General features: G+C 43.1%; 1 protein-coding gene across 3 annotated transcripts in view; it reads left to right on the forward strand.

Moving 5' to 3' along the window:
- The first annotated feature begins 5,768 nt into the window (after positions 1 to 5,768).
- The window catches only part of SCRN1 (secernin 1), a 72,558-nt gene continuing 60,404 nt past the window's right edge, over positions 5,769 to 17,922 (forward strand). For 2 of the 3 annotated variants that reach the window (XM_007981738.3, XM_007981742.3), the window contains exon 1: positions 5,769 to 5,993. The gene's annotated coding sequence lies outside the window, so the exon portion shown is untranslated. Of the gene's footprint in view, positions 5,994 to 9,975; positions 10,141 to 17,922 lie in introns of all 3 variants that reach the window. The other variant, XM_073009008.1, reaches the window with a different exon arrangement.

The raw sequence follows: 17,922 nt of genomic DNA on the forward strand, positions 1-17,922 counted from the left end.
GAGTACAGAGAAAATTCTAATGAGTGATGAAAAAGTTAATAGAATTCGTAAGCATATTTAGTAAAGTTGTAGGATATAAGATCCATATACAAAAACCAATTGTATTTTTATATTCTAGCAATGAACAATTGACAAAATTTAAAATGATTAGTTACAGTAACACCCCAAAACATGAAATAACTATTAAATAAAATATGTCCAAGACCTGTATGCTGAAAACTCTAAATATTTGCTGAGAAAACTTACAGACAACCTTAAAAAATGGAGAAATATATCATGTTGATAGATTGGAAGACTCAATATTATTAAGATGTAAATTCTCAAATTGGTCTATAGATTGAATGTGATTCCAGTCAGCATTTTGTATAGGAATTGGCAAGCTGATTCTAAAATTTATGACCAAGTGCAGAGTACCTAGAATAGCCAAAACAGTTCTGAAAAAGAACAAAGTTGGAAGACGTAAGCTGCCTGACTTAAAGACTTAATATAAATCTACAGTAATCAAGAGAGTGTAGTATTGGTGTAAGAATAAATACATAGCCAGGCACGGTGGCTCACGCCTGTAATCCCAGCACTTTCGGAGGCCGAGGTGGGCAGATCGCCTGAGGTCAGGAGTTCGAGACCAGCCTGACCAACATGGAGAAACCCCTTCTCCACTAAAAATACAAAATTAACTAGGTGTGGTGGCACATGCCTGTAATCCCAGCTACTTGGGAGGCTGAAGCAGGAGAATCACTTGAACCCAGAGGGTGGAGGTTGCAGTGAGCCAAGATTATGCCATTGCACTGCAGCCTGGGCAACAAGAGTGAAACTCTGGCTCAAAAAAAAAAAAAAAAAAAAAAAAAGGAATAATTATATAGACCAATAGAATGGAAGAGACAGTTGAGAAATATACCTACATTTATATGGCCAATTGACTTTTGTCAATAGCAAGGTAAATACTGGGAGAAAACAAATGGTGCTGGAATGATTGAATAATCACATAAATAAACTTGGAATTTTACCTCCCTTTGTTCAAAAATTTACTTGAAATGGACCATGGTCTTAACATAAGAGCTAAAAATCTATACATCTCTGGATGTAAACATAGAAGAAAATCTTTGCAACCTTGGAGTAGGCAAAATTTCTTAGATAGGACATAAAAAGCATTAACTATAAAAGAAAAAATACTGATAAATTGAGCATAACAAAATTAAAATCTTCTCTTCAAAAGACACCACTAATACAATGAAATGGTGAGCCATATGCTGAAAGAATATATTTGTAATACATAAATATGATAAAGAACTTGTATCCAGATACAAGGAATTCTTAAAATGTAATAATAATACTAATTAAAAATACAAAACTTTTTAAACAGGCAAGACACTTAAATACTTTCCAAAAGAACATATATTAATGGCTAAGAAGTATAGGAAAAGTTGTTCACCATCATTAATCAGCAAAGAAATATAGGCTGGACATGGTGGTTCATGCCTGTAATCCCAGCACTTTGAGAGGCCGAGGCAGGTGGCTCATGAGGTCAAGAGATCAAGATTATCCTGGCCAACATGGTGAAACCCCATCTCTACTAAAGATACAAAAATTAGCTATGCATGGTGGTGTGCACCTGTAGTCCCAGCTACTCAGGAGGCTGAGGCAGGAGAATTGCTTGAACCTAGGAGGCAGAGGTTGCAGTGAGCCAAGATCGCACCACTGCGCTCCAGCCTGGAGACACAGTGAGACTGTGTCTCAAAAAAAAAAAAAAAAGAATAAAAAGAAAGAAAGAAAGAAAGAAAGAAAGAAAGAAAGAAAGAAAGAAAGAAAGAAAGAGAAAAATGGCAATATAAATGAAAACCACCAGGAGATGCCAATACACATTTGTGAGAATGGATAAAATTTAGACGACTGACAATAGCAACTGTTGATAAGGATGTGGAGCAACTGGAACTCTCATATATTTCTGATATAATGTAAAATGGTAAAAAACCACTTTGGAATACAGTTTGGCAACTTTTTATAAATTTAACTATACACCTGACATACGACTCACCCACTTCACTCTTAAGTATTAGGTTGGTTGGTGCAAAAGTAATTGGGGTTTTTGCCATTTTAAAAACAGTAATGGCAAAAACTGCAATTACTTTTGCACCAACCTAATGTTTACCCTAGAGAAATGAAAACCTACACTTACATAAAACTTGTAGACAAATATTATTAGCAGCTTTATTCATAATTGTTCCAAACTGAAAACACTATTAGTATCTGTGGTCATCACTGAGTGTACCCTCCAGACCTGTTCAGCAGACAGCCTCTAGCTATAATCTCCTTCTGCCTCAGCTGCAGAGTAACCTCTATAGAGAGCATGTCCTTCTCAGGGCAGAAGAGAAAAAAGGAAATCTGTTATACTCTTATTTCTTAGCTCTTAAGTCTCTGAATATGACTATATACTCTTATTTCTTAGCTCTTAAGTCTCTGAATATGACTAGATGGAATATAAATGTGTAACAGTTGCAAGTCATTTAAGACATTTTTTCTTCCTTGCAAGCTAGCTCACGGAAATCTTATAATTTACTCAAAGTTAAACCTCACATAATTGATAGAGGCCAATATTAAAGCCCTTATTGATATTTCGTGGTGTTCCCTGCATTTGTTGGACGGTTCTGTTCTCTTATCTCTATTTATGCAGCTCAAATAATAGTAGGGACTGTCTCTTGGATACAAAGCAGAGACAAAATAAATGTATTGCTGCTGCTTTTTCTTTTTTTAGACGGAGTTCTCACCCAGGCTGGAGTGCAATGGCACGATCTTGGCTGACTGCAACCTCCGCCTCTTGGGTTCAAGCTATTCTCCTGCCTCAGCCTCCTGAGTAGCTGGGATTACAGGCACGCACCACCACACACAGCTAATATTTGCATTCTCAGTAGAGCTGGGGTTTCACCATGTTGGCCAGGATTATCTTGATCTTCTGACCTCGTGATCCACCCACCTCGGTCTCCCAAAGTGCTGGGATTACAGGCGTGAGTCACCAGGTCCAGTCATCGTTACTGTTTAATAAGCGTTCATAGTGCCATATAATAAGGTTCTCCATGCAGACCCTGGGGAAAGCAGGTGTCTTTCAATCTCAATGTGTTCCTGGGCTCCTGGCCTCACAGCTCCTGTGGCTGTGTAGGGACAAACCAACAGGCTTCAAAGATTTCAGGCCAGGCAGGCAGGTTGGCAGTATCCCCTATCTGTGTATTGAGCATATGGCTGCCTCCAAGGGAGCAGCGTGGGGTGCAAGTGCCATCCTTTACACCACAAATGACATATACTGGCTACAGGAAGGCATAGGATTGCATTTGCCTTTCTAGTAGTGGTATACTCTTAAACTAGACATTTAAAACAGTGACTCTGGCTGGGCACAGTGGCTCACGTCTATAATCTTAACACTTTAGAAGGCTGAGGCAAGAGGATCATTTGAGTCCAGGAGCTTGAATCCAGCCTGGGCAACATAGTGAGACCTCATTTCTACAAAAATATTTTTAAAAGTAGCTAGGCATGGTGGCGCATGCCTGTAGTCCCATCTACTCAGGAGGCTGAGGTAGGAGGATCACTTGAGCCTAGGAGGTAGAGGCTGCAGTGAGCCACTTCCCTCGAGCCTGGGTGACAGAGCAAGATCCCATCTCGAAACAAACAAAAAATAAAACAGCGACTCTCAGACTTTTTTTTAAAAAAATTATTTTTATTTTAAGTTCTGGGGTATATGTGCAGGATGTGCATATTTATTATATAGGTAAACATGTGTCACGGTGCTTTGCTGCACCTATCAACCCATCACTTAGGTATTAAGTCCAGCACACATTAGCTATTTTTCCTAATGCTCTCCCTACCCACACCCCCACGGACTTTCAGACTTTAATGTGCAAGAGAAACAACTAAAGAGCTTGACAAAATGCGGGTTCCCTGGCTCCAGCCCCAAAGACTCTGAATTCCATAGATTTCGGCTGGAACCCAGGAATAAGCCCGCTAGAAATTTCTTTTTTTTTTTTTTTTTTTTTTTTTTTTTGAGGCAGAGTCTCGCTCTGTCGCCCAGGCTGGAGTGCAGTGGCCAGATCTCAGCTCACTGCAAGCTCCGCCTTCCAGGTTCACGCCATTCTCCTGCCTCAGCCTCCCGAGTAGCTGGGACTACAGGCGCTCGCCATCACGCCCGGCTAGTTTTTTGTATTTTTTAGTGGAGACGGGGTTTCACCGTGTTAACCAGGATGGTCTCGATCTCTTGACCTCGTGATCCACCCGTCTCGGCCTCCCAAAGTGCTGGGATTACAGGCTTGAGCCACCGCGCCCGGCCTAGAAATTTCTAATATTGATTATTTAGACTCATTGGCTACAGTTTTCTTGGCTAAACTAAATGAACAATAAAGTACCTTTGTGCTCCAAGAGTCTATGAACCAATGCTCTATTCTGCAGTACCTACACCAACTTCCTCAGCCCTTTCCCACTATCCGTTCACTCATATGTCAGACTGTAAGCACAGGCTCAGCATATAACGGGCGTGGTTTAAAAAAGTCTCCCCAGCACCCAGACTCCCTGTTCTGCTCCCTGGTGGCATCTACTATTACAGTTTCTTATGTACTCTTCCAACGATATTCTATGCATTTACAAAAATAAGTACAGACTATATATATATTTTTTCCCACAAATAACACACACAACGTTCTGCACCTAGCTTATTTTTCTTTAGTTAGTATAGGTTGGAAATAGTTTTGTATTAGCACATAAAGATCATTCTCCTTTTTTTAAGGAAGCTGGATAGTAGAGGCAGGCGGATTGCCTGAGCTCAGAAGTTTGAGACCGGCCTGGGCAACATGGTGAAACCCCATCTCTACTAAAAATCAAAAAAATTAGCGAGGCTGGTGGCGCGGGTCTGTAGTCTCAGCTACTTTGGGAGGCTGAGGTACGAGAATCACTTGCACCCGGGAGACGGGAGGCAGGAGGTGGAGGTTGCAGTGAGCCGAGATCTTGCCACCGCATTCCAGCCTGGGCGACAGAGCAAGACTCAAAATGTTTTGCTTTTTGTTAATCTGGCTGGTGGAAGATGCTACCCCACATGTTTGATTTGCAGTTAAGTGAGCCTGAATATCTTTTCATGTGCCAGGGTAGAATTGCATTTATTTTCCTGTGAACCATGTCTTCATATCTTTTGAGACAGTCTTTTCTTATTTACTTATAAAAGATGGAGTTGACGCTGGCATCAACACACACACAGAGACACATACACACACACACACACACACGCGTCCCTGTACATAAATGAACCCAGATATGGAATCTTGGCTTTGCTACGTGCTGTGTGACCTTGGACAAGTTACTTAACCTCTCTAGGCCACAATGTCCAGGTACCTGGGACAGGGTCTGGCTTACCAACATGGTACAGGACGGCACTTTTTAAACCAGGGACTTGACTTGGACGTGCGAGTCAACAGGGTACCGAACACATTTCTCCCCTGGGAAATCTCGCTTGGGCGCCGAGGCCCAGACGTAGCAACCAAACGTCGGGAAGAGGGGCCGAAAGGATGCTGGGCCTGGCTCCTTAAAGCCCAGGTTCTCCCTTTTGAGAGCCACAACCAAGAAATAAAAATCTAGCAAAGAGGGGGCCCCTTTCTGCGGCGAGATCCGCCCTCTCGGCCGCTCCTCCCGCTCCCAGGCCCCCTCCCTACTCCGCGGAGAGCAGCGCCGCGGCCCCTGCAGCCAGACGCGCGGGGTGCGGCGGGGCCCCGGGGGCCGGGGTGGGGGAGGTGGAGGGTGGGCCCCGCGGTCACGTGAGTCGGGCCAGCTGCTGCAGGGGGCGGCGGGCCCCAGCGCCTGGAGTCTGGGTAGGGGGAAGCGCCCGGCGGCCGCCTCCGCCACTGCAGCTGCAGCCCCCGATGTCGCCGCAGTAATCCGGCCCCGGCAGCACCCGCACCCTCGGCGGCCGCAGCCTCAGCACCGCAGAGCAAAGAGCGGAGCCCGGAGCCCGGATCTCGCCGCCCCAGGTGAGCCGCGTCTGGGAGCGCAGGGCATTTGCAGCGCTGCTTCCCCAGCGGTTTCACCCCCACCCGCCATCGTCACCTCCCGCGCCTCATCTCCTCCAGCTGTCCCTCCGAACCCGCGGGTAGCGTTAACCCAGGCCGATTCTCGGTGCTGGCCCGGGCGGGCTGGGAGCCTGGGCGGGTGGTCAGAGGAGAGGTGGCCTCGGCCTGAAGCCGGGGTGACTCGGCTCGGGGACTGCGGGGGTGCAGGGGAGGGATGCCCGCCCCGGGCTCCCGCACCGCAGCCGGGTTCCCCGCGCTGCTCTTCCTGGGTTTCCTTTTCCTGGCAGCCAACCTGCTGCCCGCTGGGATGTGCCCGTGCGCCCCTGGCCTCGCCACCCTGGGGTCCGGGGCGAGCCGGGCACCTTCCCCGAGGTGCCGTACCTGCTGCGCGGGCCGGCGCCGCGAACATGGCTGCCAGGAGACGCCCGTCGCCTTCGGCCCGGCTCTGCCCGCGCGTCCAGCTGGCCCGCGGCCGCTGCACTGTGTCCCGGGACAGCCCTCCCAGCTAGGCCGACGCGCGCGGGCCACAGCTGTGTTCTTCGCGGGCCGAGCGTGGGACTTGACACAACTTCCCACGAGCCGCACCCGGGCGTTTTCTCCGCGGGGCGCCGGGCGGGGCTGCCGAGAGGTCGGCGCGTGTTCCCGGGATAGGGATTGTCCGGCTTGGTGGGCCTCTGCCTCCTGGACTCGCTCTTGAGGCGTCGAGTATTTGGCGACCTCACTCGTGAGGGCCGAGAGGAATGTGGTCTGCAAAGCAGGAGGGGCGCCTGAACTTTAGAGAATTGAGGAGAACTCGGATTTGGGAATAAAAATGTCCATGAAAACATCGAAGGAAACTGTTATCTGCCTTGACTCAAAGCTGACCTTGTAGGGTTCTGTTAAATAACGTGGTTTTTCTGGATTTTCTGTCTGATTCTAGCTTGCAAGTGCCTTGACTTACGCTCGCGTCCTGCAGCCCGGTGGGGTGCGTGCGTGCGTGCGTGTGTGTGTGCGTGTTGTGTTCCCAGCCTGGTTAGAAGATGCATCAGTTGCAGAGGAGACCTATGCTAATTCAAAATGGCAGCATGAAAAATCAGGCCAGACGGAAGCAGCACAGACCACAGCCATCAGCCGCCCCCTGATTTAAGCCTCCGGGAGGGAATTAGTGTGAGTCAAGGCTCATCTGGGTACAGAGTAGGGTGTGATTCTTGGAGCTGGCTAGATTTAAAGGTGCTGCAGGGTCCTGGGAGATGTTAAGTGGGAAGTTTGGATAGCTGTAATTATTTTTCCTAACTTATCAGAAGCTGATACAAAACCTAGTTAAAACTCTACGGTTTTGGTCTGATTGTCTCCAGGCTCAACTAAGTTGACTCTGTGGCTGCTGATGTCTTTTTGATGCACAACCTGGAGGTTGTTTGATATCTACAAGCTCTTAAAAGAGATGGGTGCACATTATAAACATCATCCAAGAGCAGTGCACATAACAAATACCAGGTTCTTACAGCGTGTTTCATTGGAAGAACTGATTTAGTGACACGAGCAACCACCCAGGCATGAGGAAATGGGAAATTCTTGAAAGGTGACTCATTTTAGAATTTTTTTTTTTTTTTTTAAACAGCCTTTCTTTCCCTTTTCACTTCCGTGCTGCCAGCCATCTTGTCTTTTGGTAGGAGGAGATGCATGAGGAGGCAAATGCTTCAGGGATAATGGAAAAGAGGAGGATGAGCTAAGGTCAGGGGGCAGAGCTGGAGGCAGCCTGAAGGAGCATGCTGTCAACTCCCTTTTTACAGCAGGAAGGCTGAGGCCAGCAGGGCGAATGGACGCCAAGGTCATATAGCTGGCTGGCAACTGGCAGTGAGGACCCAAATCCAGGTCTCATAACTCCCCAGGGTTCCACATGCTACCTTTTAGAGCCTGGGAGAGAAGAGCAAGTCTGTCATTATTAGGAAGGCAAACTCTTCGAGCAATGGGAAACCAAACTATAATATGAATTACAAAGTCTATAGGTGTTTAAAGTCAATGACAACACCTTAATTTCTTAATTCAAGACTTTTAACTTCTTAAGCTGTACCTACCTCATGTTCACATTTTCTAGTGGTGAAACTGTTTCTATAGTTAAGTGCCAAAAACATTATTTTAGTAAGGTCTTCGAGGTGAGAAGTACATTTTTTGATTAAAAATTTAGTTGCTTGTGTTTGTGGAGAACCATTAGACCAGTTTATTTTGAAAAGGAACCAAAGTGGGCCATGCATTTCATTTTTTTTTGACTGTTTCTAATTTTAAGTAAAAGTCAATAACAAGCCTATTTTAAACATAACTTTGAAGCAGTGAAGACAGGCTTTTCCTGTGATTTGCGTTTGACTTTTCTGAATCATGAGTCAGTGACCTTAGATCTACTAAAGCAGAGCTAGAAATTGTGCATGGGTTAGTGTGAAGAGGTGGTGAAGGTATGGAAAATGTTTCTTCTGGGCATCTGAACCTTCACAGCCAGTGATGTGCAGAGGGAGAAGGTGGCAGGAGGCAGGGAACAGGGAGAATGTCTTGAGGCAGTGGAGCAGATAGGAGCTAGGTATGAATATATATGTAGAAGTGAAGACAGATGCTGATGCAACATGTGCCATTTAGAAAAATAATTTGAATTAGAGGATGAATGTGAAGATATGCCAAAGATATTTAAAATAACAAGTTGTAAAAATACAGAAATGCATGCAATTTGTGTCTGTTGAAGAATAATAAGAAACAGATAAACAAAAGTTATTTTTTTAAATCCATTTTCATTAGAGAGTCTAGATCTGTGCTGTTTCATCTGGTAGCCACCAGCCTCATGTGGCTGTTGAGCACTTGAAATGCAGCTAGTTTGTATTGAGATACGCTGAGTGTGAAATACACAATTTCAAAAATTTAATATGAAGAAAGGATTTAAAATATCTCATAATTTTATATTGATTTTATATTGAAGTAGTATGTTGGATATATTGGGTAAAATACATTACTAAAAATAATTCCACCAGTTTCTCTTTACTTTTAAAAATGTGGCTACTAGAAAATATAAAATTGCAAATATGGTTCGCATCTGTCTTGCTCTTTCTTTCTCTGTCTCTTTCTCTTTCTTTCTCTTTCTTTCGTTTGAGACAGGGCCTCCCTCCGTCACCCAGGCTACAGTACAGTGGCACAATCTCAGCTCACTGCAACCTCCGTCTCCCAGGTTCAAGCGATTCTCTTGCCTTAGACTCCTGAGTAACTGACATAACTGCACAGTGCATTGGAAAGTAACTTCCCCATTCTGACACGTCTGTGTTCACATATCCAAATGAGATGAATGCATCCCAGTACAGAGAGAGGGCCCTGGGACCTAGCTCTGGTCCCACCTGTAATTAGGAGTTTGGCCTTGAGCACACCACTTATCAGTCTCCTTCCTTTTATTTTATTTTATTTTATTTTTATTTTTATTTATTTATTTTTTGAGACAGAGTCTCACTCTGTTGCCCAGGCTGGAGTGCAGTGGCCTGATCTCAGTTCACTGTAACCTCTGTTCTCCCAGTTCAAGTGATTTCTTCTGCTTCAGTCTCCTGAGTAGCTGGGATTACAGGCGTGCACCACCATGCCCAGCTAATTTTTGTACATTTTAGTAGAAACGGGGTTTCACCACGTTGGTCAGGCTCGTCTCGAACTCCTGACCTTGTGATCTGCCTGCCTAAGCCTCCCAAAGTCCTGGGATTGCAGGCATGAGCCACTGAGCCCAGCCTGGTCTCCTTCCTTTTAAAATGAGATGAACAAGAGCTGTCTACCAACTTCACTGGTCACGTTTAATTTGTTAGATTTAGCCAAATTACCCAAAGCTACTTTCCCCACACAAGTCAAGACTAGATATTATAAAATTTTTAAATCTTTGTTCACCTTATGTATTTAAATGGCATCTTATTTTAATTTGTAATTCTTTTTTTTTTTTTTTTTTTCGAGACAGAGTCTAGCTCTGTTGCCCAGGTTGGAGTACAGTGGTGCTATCTTGGCTCACTGCAATCTCTGCCCCAGGTTCAAGCAATTCTCCTGTCCCAACCTCCAGGATTACAGGCGTCTGCCACCACGCCCAACCTCAAGACCTCAGCCTCCCAAAGTGCTGGGATTACAGGTGTGAGCCCCCCCGCCCGGTCCTTTCATTTGTAATTCTTTAATTGTGAGTGAGAGAAATATTTCTAGTAAATATTTTGGCTGTTTATATTTATTATTCTTTTAACTGGTACTTATATATTTTGCATATTTTTCCTTTGGGGTGGTCATCTTTTTCTTATTGATATGTAAGAGCTCTATATATATTAAGGGAAATTATCTCTTTTTCATGTATAATGCAGATGTATTTCCCAGTTTCTCATTAAAAAAATTTTATCCCACAAGAAATTTTAAGTTATTTTATAATTAAGTCTATATTTTCCTTGGTGAATTGAGCTTATGTTTTTGCTTGCTAATGTTATTTTAAAAATTTATCCATATGATTTGTATTTTTGTGGTTTTAATTGTAAAAATTTAAAATTCTAAACTATAATAATTTATTCTGGCTTAGGAGTGAATTGGGGATCTCAACAGATTTCTTTCTTTTTTTTTTTTTTTTTTTTTAGAGACAGTCTCATTCTGTCGCCCAGGCTGAAGTGCAGTGGTGCCATCTCAGCTCACTGCAATCTCCGCCTCCTGGGTTCGAGCGATTCTTGTGTCTCACCTTCCCAAGTAGCTTGGATTACAGGTGTGCGCCACCTGCAATCTGATTTTTGATTTTTGATTTCTGACTGATTTTTGTATTTTTAGTAGAGATAAGGTTATGCCATGTTGGCCAGGCTGCTTTTAAACTCCTGGCTTCAAGCAACCCACCCACCTCGGACTCCCAAAGTGCTGGGACTACAGGCATGAGCCACTGCGCCTGGCCCATCTCTTTTAAACTCCTGGCCTCAAGCAACCCACCCACCTCGGACTCCCAAAGTGCTGGGACTACAGGTGTGAGCCACTGCGCCTGGCCCATCTCAACAGATTTCATTCTTCCTTTCCCCATCCTGTTATAGTAAGTTATTCTGGCAACACTTATTCATCTCAGTTTCAAATTCAGTCTTCATCATATGCTAATTTCCTACATCATATGACTATATTTCAGGACTTTCTACTTCTGATTCTATCAGTAACAAACTGTCTTAATACTGAAACTTTATAATATAGTTTAATTCCATGCAAGTCTAGTATTTCCTCGTTAATTTTCATTTCTGAAACTTGGCTAATCCCACATATCCTTTGCAGATGGACCTCAAGATCATTTTTGTCAGATTTTCTCCAAAAGCCCTATTTATATGTTGATAGCTGTCATATTGGCTCCACAGATTAATTTAGGGAGGGCTGACTCTTTTACATAACACTGAATTGTTCTAGCAAAGAACAGGAACATTCTCTGTTCTTTAAATCTTCTGCCATGTCACCGTAAAGTCTTAAGAGTTTTCTTCATTGAGGATTTGTGCATCTCTGTCTAGTAAACTGACATAAAATGGTAGAATCCCTATAAAGAAAACTATAGAACTCTAATGATGAACTTATAAAAAACCTCACACCAAAGAAGAGACACCGCAGGGCGCAGTGGCTCACACCTGTAATCCCAGCACTTTGGGAGGCTGAGGTGGGTGGATCGCGAGGTCAGGAGTTCGAGACCAGCCTGGCCAACATGGTGAAACCCCGTCTCTACTGAAAATACAAAAATTAGCTGGGCCTGGAGGTGCATGCCTGTAATCCGAGCTACTTGGGAGGCTGAGGCAGGAGAATTGCTTGAACCTGGGAGGTGGAGATTGTGGTGAGCCGAGATTGCCATTGCACTCCAGCCTGGGCAACAGGGTAAGACTCCGTCTCAAAAAAAAAAAAAAAAAAAAGAGACACTTCGACACTTCTTGCTCTTGATCGGGAAGATAGAGTCAGGGCAGCCTGGTGTTTAAGAGCATTTTGGAGTCTGAATTTTCACTCCACTACTTATTACTGCTTATTTGTTATACAACCCTGAGCAAAGTACTTCACCATGTCACCATTTTTCTTTTTCTTTTTCTTTTTTTCTTTTTTTTTTTTTTTGAGACAGGGTTTTGCTCTGTTGTCCAGGCTGGAGTGCATTGGCATATTCATGGGTCACTATCGCCCGGGCTCAGTCTGTCCTCTCACCTCAGCCTTCCAAGTAGCTGGAACCACAAGTGTGCACCACTAAACCTGACTAATTTATTTTTATTTTTTTGTAAAGATAGGGTCTCCCTGGGTTGCCCAGAATGGTCTTGAACTCCTGGACCCAACTGATCCTGCTGCCTCAGCCTCCCAAACTACTGTGATTACAGGCATGGGCTGTAGCACCTGGCCACTTCACCATTTGTAGCTTCCATTTTCTCAGCTGTAAAATGGAGATAATATCTGTGTGATGGGTTTTGTGAGGATTAAGTGATTACACACACACACATATGTATATATATGACTTAGCATGTTATTAAGCACATAGTGAATGCTTAATGTTCTAACATAAAATTTTAGATGTTATGATGGTGATTATTTTAGCTACCCCTGTCAAATGAATCTATAAATTCAGTATAATTCCAATCATAGACCCAGAGGAACACTGGAAACACTTTGTCAATTTTTTAAAGTTTGATTTGGGAAACAAACCAATGGAAGAGCCCATAAGTGTGGAAAAGAGTCAGTGGGGGTGAGCTAGAGTATTGCTTGCTTTGTATCAGAGCGTATCAGCCACAGGCCTCCAGGACTTTGTGCCTAGCCTGTACTAGTGACAGGCATGTCCTTTCCCGCCATTCTTTGCCTCCTTTCTACCCTCATTCCCATACCTACCCGCAATCTGAGCCTTCTATGGAATGTTCTACTCAACATCTCTTAGGCATAGTTATGAAGCTCTCATAGGTGGAAGGGATGGCAAAGACCACATACTCTCATTCATGAATTTTTTTGTGTGATAGGCGAGGTTCTTTATGTCCAAGAAGGTAAGAAGCAATGTATGTGTTAGTCACATCTACCTGTCCTCCTTTCTTCAGAAGCTCCCAGTGTCATGAGGGCCCTCACCCAATCTTGTATGGGGCTGAAGGGAACTGGGTGGAATGTCAGTTCAGTCAGTCAGTCTAGTGGGTAGGGAGCCTGGGGCCTCCCAACTTGAACTTCACCTGAAGCTGGGAGAAAGGGCTTGAGATGGTTCATGATCCCTTCTTCTGGTCTTAATGATTATGTATTTAACCTAAATCTCCCAGTGCTTAATTTACTCCCCTGTCAGCTAGGCATCTTTGAAAGCTCTCAGAAGCATTTCGGATCAATATCCTAAGTTGGATTACTACCTTTCTCTCTTGGTTGTGTACACAGACAACTCTTCAGCCAAATGATAAAAACCTTGAGACGTCTTAGCTGCATTTTCCCTGCAGTTGAATATAGTGCTTGTAGGTGGTTAGGGACTCAAAATATATGTTAGTAACTCATCTGGCTTAAAAATCCTAACTAAAATTATGTAGTGATCAAAAGCTTTTCTGAGTGTCTTTTTCACCTCTTTCTTAAGGGAAAGCTTTAGTGTATTTTTTTTTATTGCACTTAGCAGTGCTCTAGTGACCTGGAAGAATTAGTGAAATGTCTTAAAGTGTTCTTCTTAAGCACTGAAATGATCAGATTTTAGAAAATAATTAAAGGACCAATAAAGCAATATGAATTGCTGTAAAGAATTTTAAAACTATATAACTAGATAAAGTAAAATTTAAAGTTTCTATCTCCTTATCCCCATCTTTACTCTCACTCTCAATTCTCAGTTAGATATTAATCCTTCTGGGTCTTTTAAAATCTGTCCATCCATCTATGTGCCTATCTTTCTATCTACCTGCCTATACTTATATTTACATAAATGTATATGCACGTATATATAGGTATATACATAATCATGTATTCATATATGTATATAAATTCCTTTTTGATAATAAAATGGTTTACATTTGATAATGATAAAACACAACAAGTAGCTCTAGAATTAATGGACATTATTAATGGACTTTTACAAAGTAGTTTTAAATTCCACTTTGCTAGACATAAAGTAACCCTTTGTTTTTGGACCAGGAAAATTTACATCTTATTACCTTATTTCTTCTGTAGGAAATGAATGCTTGGCTAATTTTTTAGTGATGGAGAGTTAAATGGCTAACGACCATTTTAAGGATGACTGGGAATTTTTTTTTTTTAATCCCAGTTTACAGAGTTAACAAAGTACATACCAAATCACATTAATGGGAAAAGATCCCAATAGACAATGCACTGTTTTGATGGGAGAGGAAGACAGATGGTGGGAATAGGAAGGCCATAATTCAAAGCAACCTTGCCAAATTAGTGGACACAATGGCAGCAATGTCAAAAATAAGAACAGAAGGAAATGAAAGGACCCGAGATGTGGCTTGCTCAGTACCTCCCTATTTCCCACAGAGAATGCTTTTGGCAGCTAACCACAGCCTGCCTATTTCAAACACATCCTTCATCCTTTGTGTCCATCATCATTACAGTCCTAGAACCCTGTTCTTTATGATCAAGTTAAAGGAACAAACCTTTCTTGAATTTATCTCTATTCCAGACACTCTACATATATTATCTCATGTAATCCTCATAACTGTACATGGTTGACATGGCACCATTCTACAGATAAGAAGCTTAGTAAGTAGAAGAGTAACACCTGGAATCTGGGTCTATCTGACTTTTTTAAAAAGCCATAATATAACCTCTTAGAGTGATTATCCTGACTGCATAGGTCTAGCCTGTAGGGATAATCTTATGCAAATCATTTTCTTCCTTTCTTTATTTTTCTATGAAATAAGGAAAATTGTTTTCCAACCTGCCATGTATAGGAAAACATCTTTCTTACAGTGAACTTGATCTAACTATATTTTTCTAATTTGGTTAGCTTGAGTAAAAATGAATCCTACATAAGTTATCTGTTCCTTAATGCATTTTTTTTAAAAAGTATCCAAGGCCGAGACGGGCGGATCACGAGGTCAGGAGATCGAGACCATCCTGGCTAACACGGTGAAACCCCGTCTCTACTAAAAAATACAAAAAACTAGCCGGGCGAGGTGGCGGGCGCCTGTAGTCCCAGCTACTCGGGAGGCTGAGGCAGGAGAATGGCGTAAACTTGGGAGGCGGAGCTTGCAGTGAGCCGAGATCCCGCCACTGCACTCTAGCCTGGGCGACAGAGCGAGACTCCGTCTCAAAAAAAATAAAAATAAAAATAAAAAAATAAAATAAAATAAAAAAAGTATCCAAGAATGGATGCCATTCAATTAATCTCTCCTCTTTCCTTCACTTACAAAATCCATAAAAGAGTTCTTACATGACAGATGTGCATGAAGACTGCATTTTTTTTTTTTTTTTTTTTTTTTTTTTTTTTTTGAGACAGAGTCTCGCTCTGTCGCCCAGGCTGGAGTGCAGGGGCCGGATCTCAGTTCGCTGCAAGCTCCGCCTCCCGGGTTTACACCATTCTGTCTCAGCCTCCAGAGTAGCTGGGACTACAGGCGACCGCCACTTCGCCCGGCTAGTTTTTTGTATTTTTTAGTAGAGACGGGGTTTCACCGTGTTAGCCAGGATGGTCTCGATCTCCTGACCTCGTGATCCGCCCGTCTCGGCCTCCCAAAGTGCTGGGATTACAGGCTTGAGCCACCGCGCCCGGCCGAAGACTGCATTTTTAAAAAGTGGGATCATATTTTAAATGCACACAGGGGTGGGTAGAGAATCACTGGGTATGGTGGAGTTCTTGTAGGTGGTCCTTGAATTCGAGTGTGTCCCAGCATTGAATGTGCACAGTATAATGAGACATATATCTACACTATTATTTTTCAACTATATAAGGACTCTTGTCATTGCATACATACAGATTCATTAAAAGTGTTACTAAATTCATAACATATATTCATCACGTATTTTCCCCAGCAAATTACAATGACTTTATGTGGAAATGTTCATGAATTTTTTTTTCTTTTTTTTTTTTGAGATGGAATCCTGCTCTGTCACCCAGGCTGGAGTGCAGTGGCGTGATCTCGGCTCACCGCAACCTCCGCCTCCTGGGTTCAAGCCATTCTCCTGCCTCAGCCTCCCGAGTAACTGGGACTACAGGTACCCACTACCATGCCTGGCTAATTTTTTGTATTTTTAGTAGAGACAGGGTTTCACCATGTTGGTCAGGCTGGTCTCAAACTCCTGACCTCGTGACCCACCTGCCTTGGCCTCCCAAAGTGCTGGGATTACAGGCGTGAGCCACCGCACCCAGTTGAAAATTTTTGACGTTAAAAAATTGGGGGCCGGGTGCGGTGGCTCACGCCTGTAATCCCAGCACTTTGGGAGGCCGAGGCGGGTGGATCACGAGGTCAGGAGATCGAGACCATCCTGGCTAACATGGTGAAACCCCATCTCTACTAAAAATACAAAAAAAATTAGCAGAGTGTGGTGGTGGGCACCTGTAGTCCCAGCTACTGGGGAGGCTGAGGCAGGAGAATGGCGCGAACCCAGGAGGAAGAGCTTGCAGTGAGCCGAGATCATGCCACTGCACTCCAGCCTGGGGGACAGAGCAAGACTCCTCTCAAAAAAAAAAAAAAAAAAAAAAAAGGGAAACATCATATAAAAATATTTTGCATTATAGGTAAATTCTGAAGTGACTTGAATACTTTTGTAAAATAATTAGTTACCTATGAATAAATGTAGATTTTGAAGCACAACATTCCATTTAACTCTATATTTCCCTAGTTACTAATCTGCCATATGAATCACAACAATAAATTAGACATTTTGCTTTAATTTGTATTTCTCATTATTACTGTATCTTGCAAGTGAGGCAAAATCAGATGTGGCCAAAAGGTACAATTAGTTTGTTTGCCATGACTGGGCTGTGAGGTTCTCCCAGAGTCTCTGCCCTATTGCAGGGCCATACTTTTTAGCTGCAATTAATTGGATAACAGATTATTTTCATGCAACTCTTTCTTTTCTTTTTTTAAAAAATATTTTCATTACAAATTCTACATTTTCATGTGGAAAATTTGAAAATGTCTGAATACATAGAGATTAAGAAATTGCCGGGGAGGCACAGTGACTCACGCCTGTAATCCCAGCACTTTAGGAGGCCGAGGCAGGTGGATCATGAGGTCAGGAGATCGAGACCAACCTGGTTAACACGGTGAAACCCCTTCTCTAGTAAAAATACAAAAAAAAATTAGCCGGATGTGGTGGTGGGTGCCTGTGGTCCCAGCTACTCAGGAGGCTTAGACAAGAGAATGGCGTGAACCTGGGAGATGGAGCTTGCAGTGAGCCAAGATCACACCACTGCACTTCAACCTGGGCAACAGAGCGAGACTCTGTCTCAAAAAAAAAAAAAAAAAAAAGAAAAAAAGAAAAAAAAGAAATTGCCCAGAATTCTGTAATCCAGAGATATTATTATTCTTAAAATTTTAATTGCACTTTTTGTTTAAAAAATCTTATTTTTGAGACAAGGTCTCACTGTGTCGCCCCACGCTGGAGTGCAGTGGTGTGATCTCAGCTCACTGCAACCTCTGCTTCCCAGGCTCAAGTGATCCTCCCACCTCAGCCTCCTGAGTAGCTGGGACTACAGGTGTGTGCCACCATGCTCAGCTAATTAATTTTTTTTTCTTTTGTAGAGATGGGGTCTCCCTATATTGCCCATGCTAGTCTTGAACTCCTAGGCTCAAGCGATCCTCCTGCCTTGGCTTCCTGAAGTGCTGAGATTACAGGCATGAGCCACTAAACCTGGCCTGCATTTATTTAAAATCTTTTTGCAATTTATCTAGATAATGTGCACAATTTCAATGATACCATGTTTACATTTGTGTGACCTCTTTTCATTTCATCAGCTTTTCTCTATGTATTTATGTATTTCTCAGCT

The sequence above is a fragment of the Chlorocebus sabaeus genome, chromosome 21, assembly GCF_047675955.1.
Source record: "Chlorocebus sabaeus isolate Y175 chromosome 21, mChlSab1.0.hap1, whole genome shotgun sequence".
NCBI classification, from domain to species: domain Eukaryota; kingdom Metazoa; phylum Chordata; class Mammalia; order Primates; family Cercopithecidae; genus Chlorocebus; species Chlorocebus sabaeus.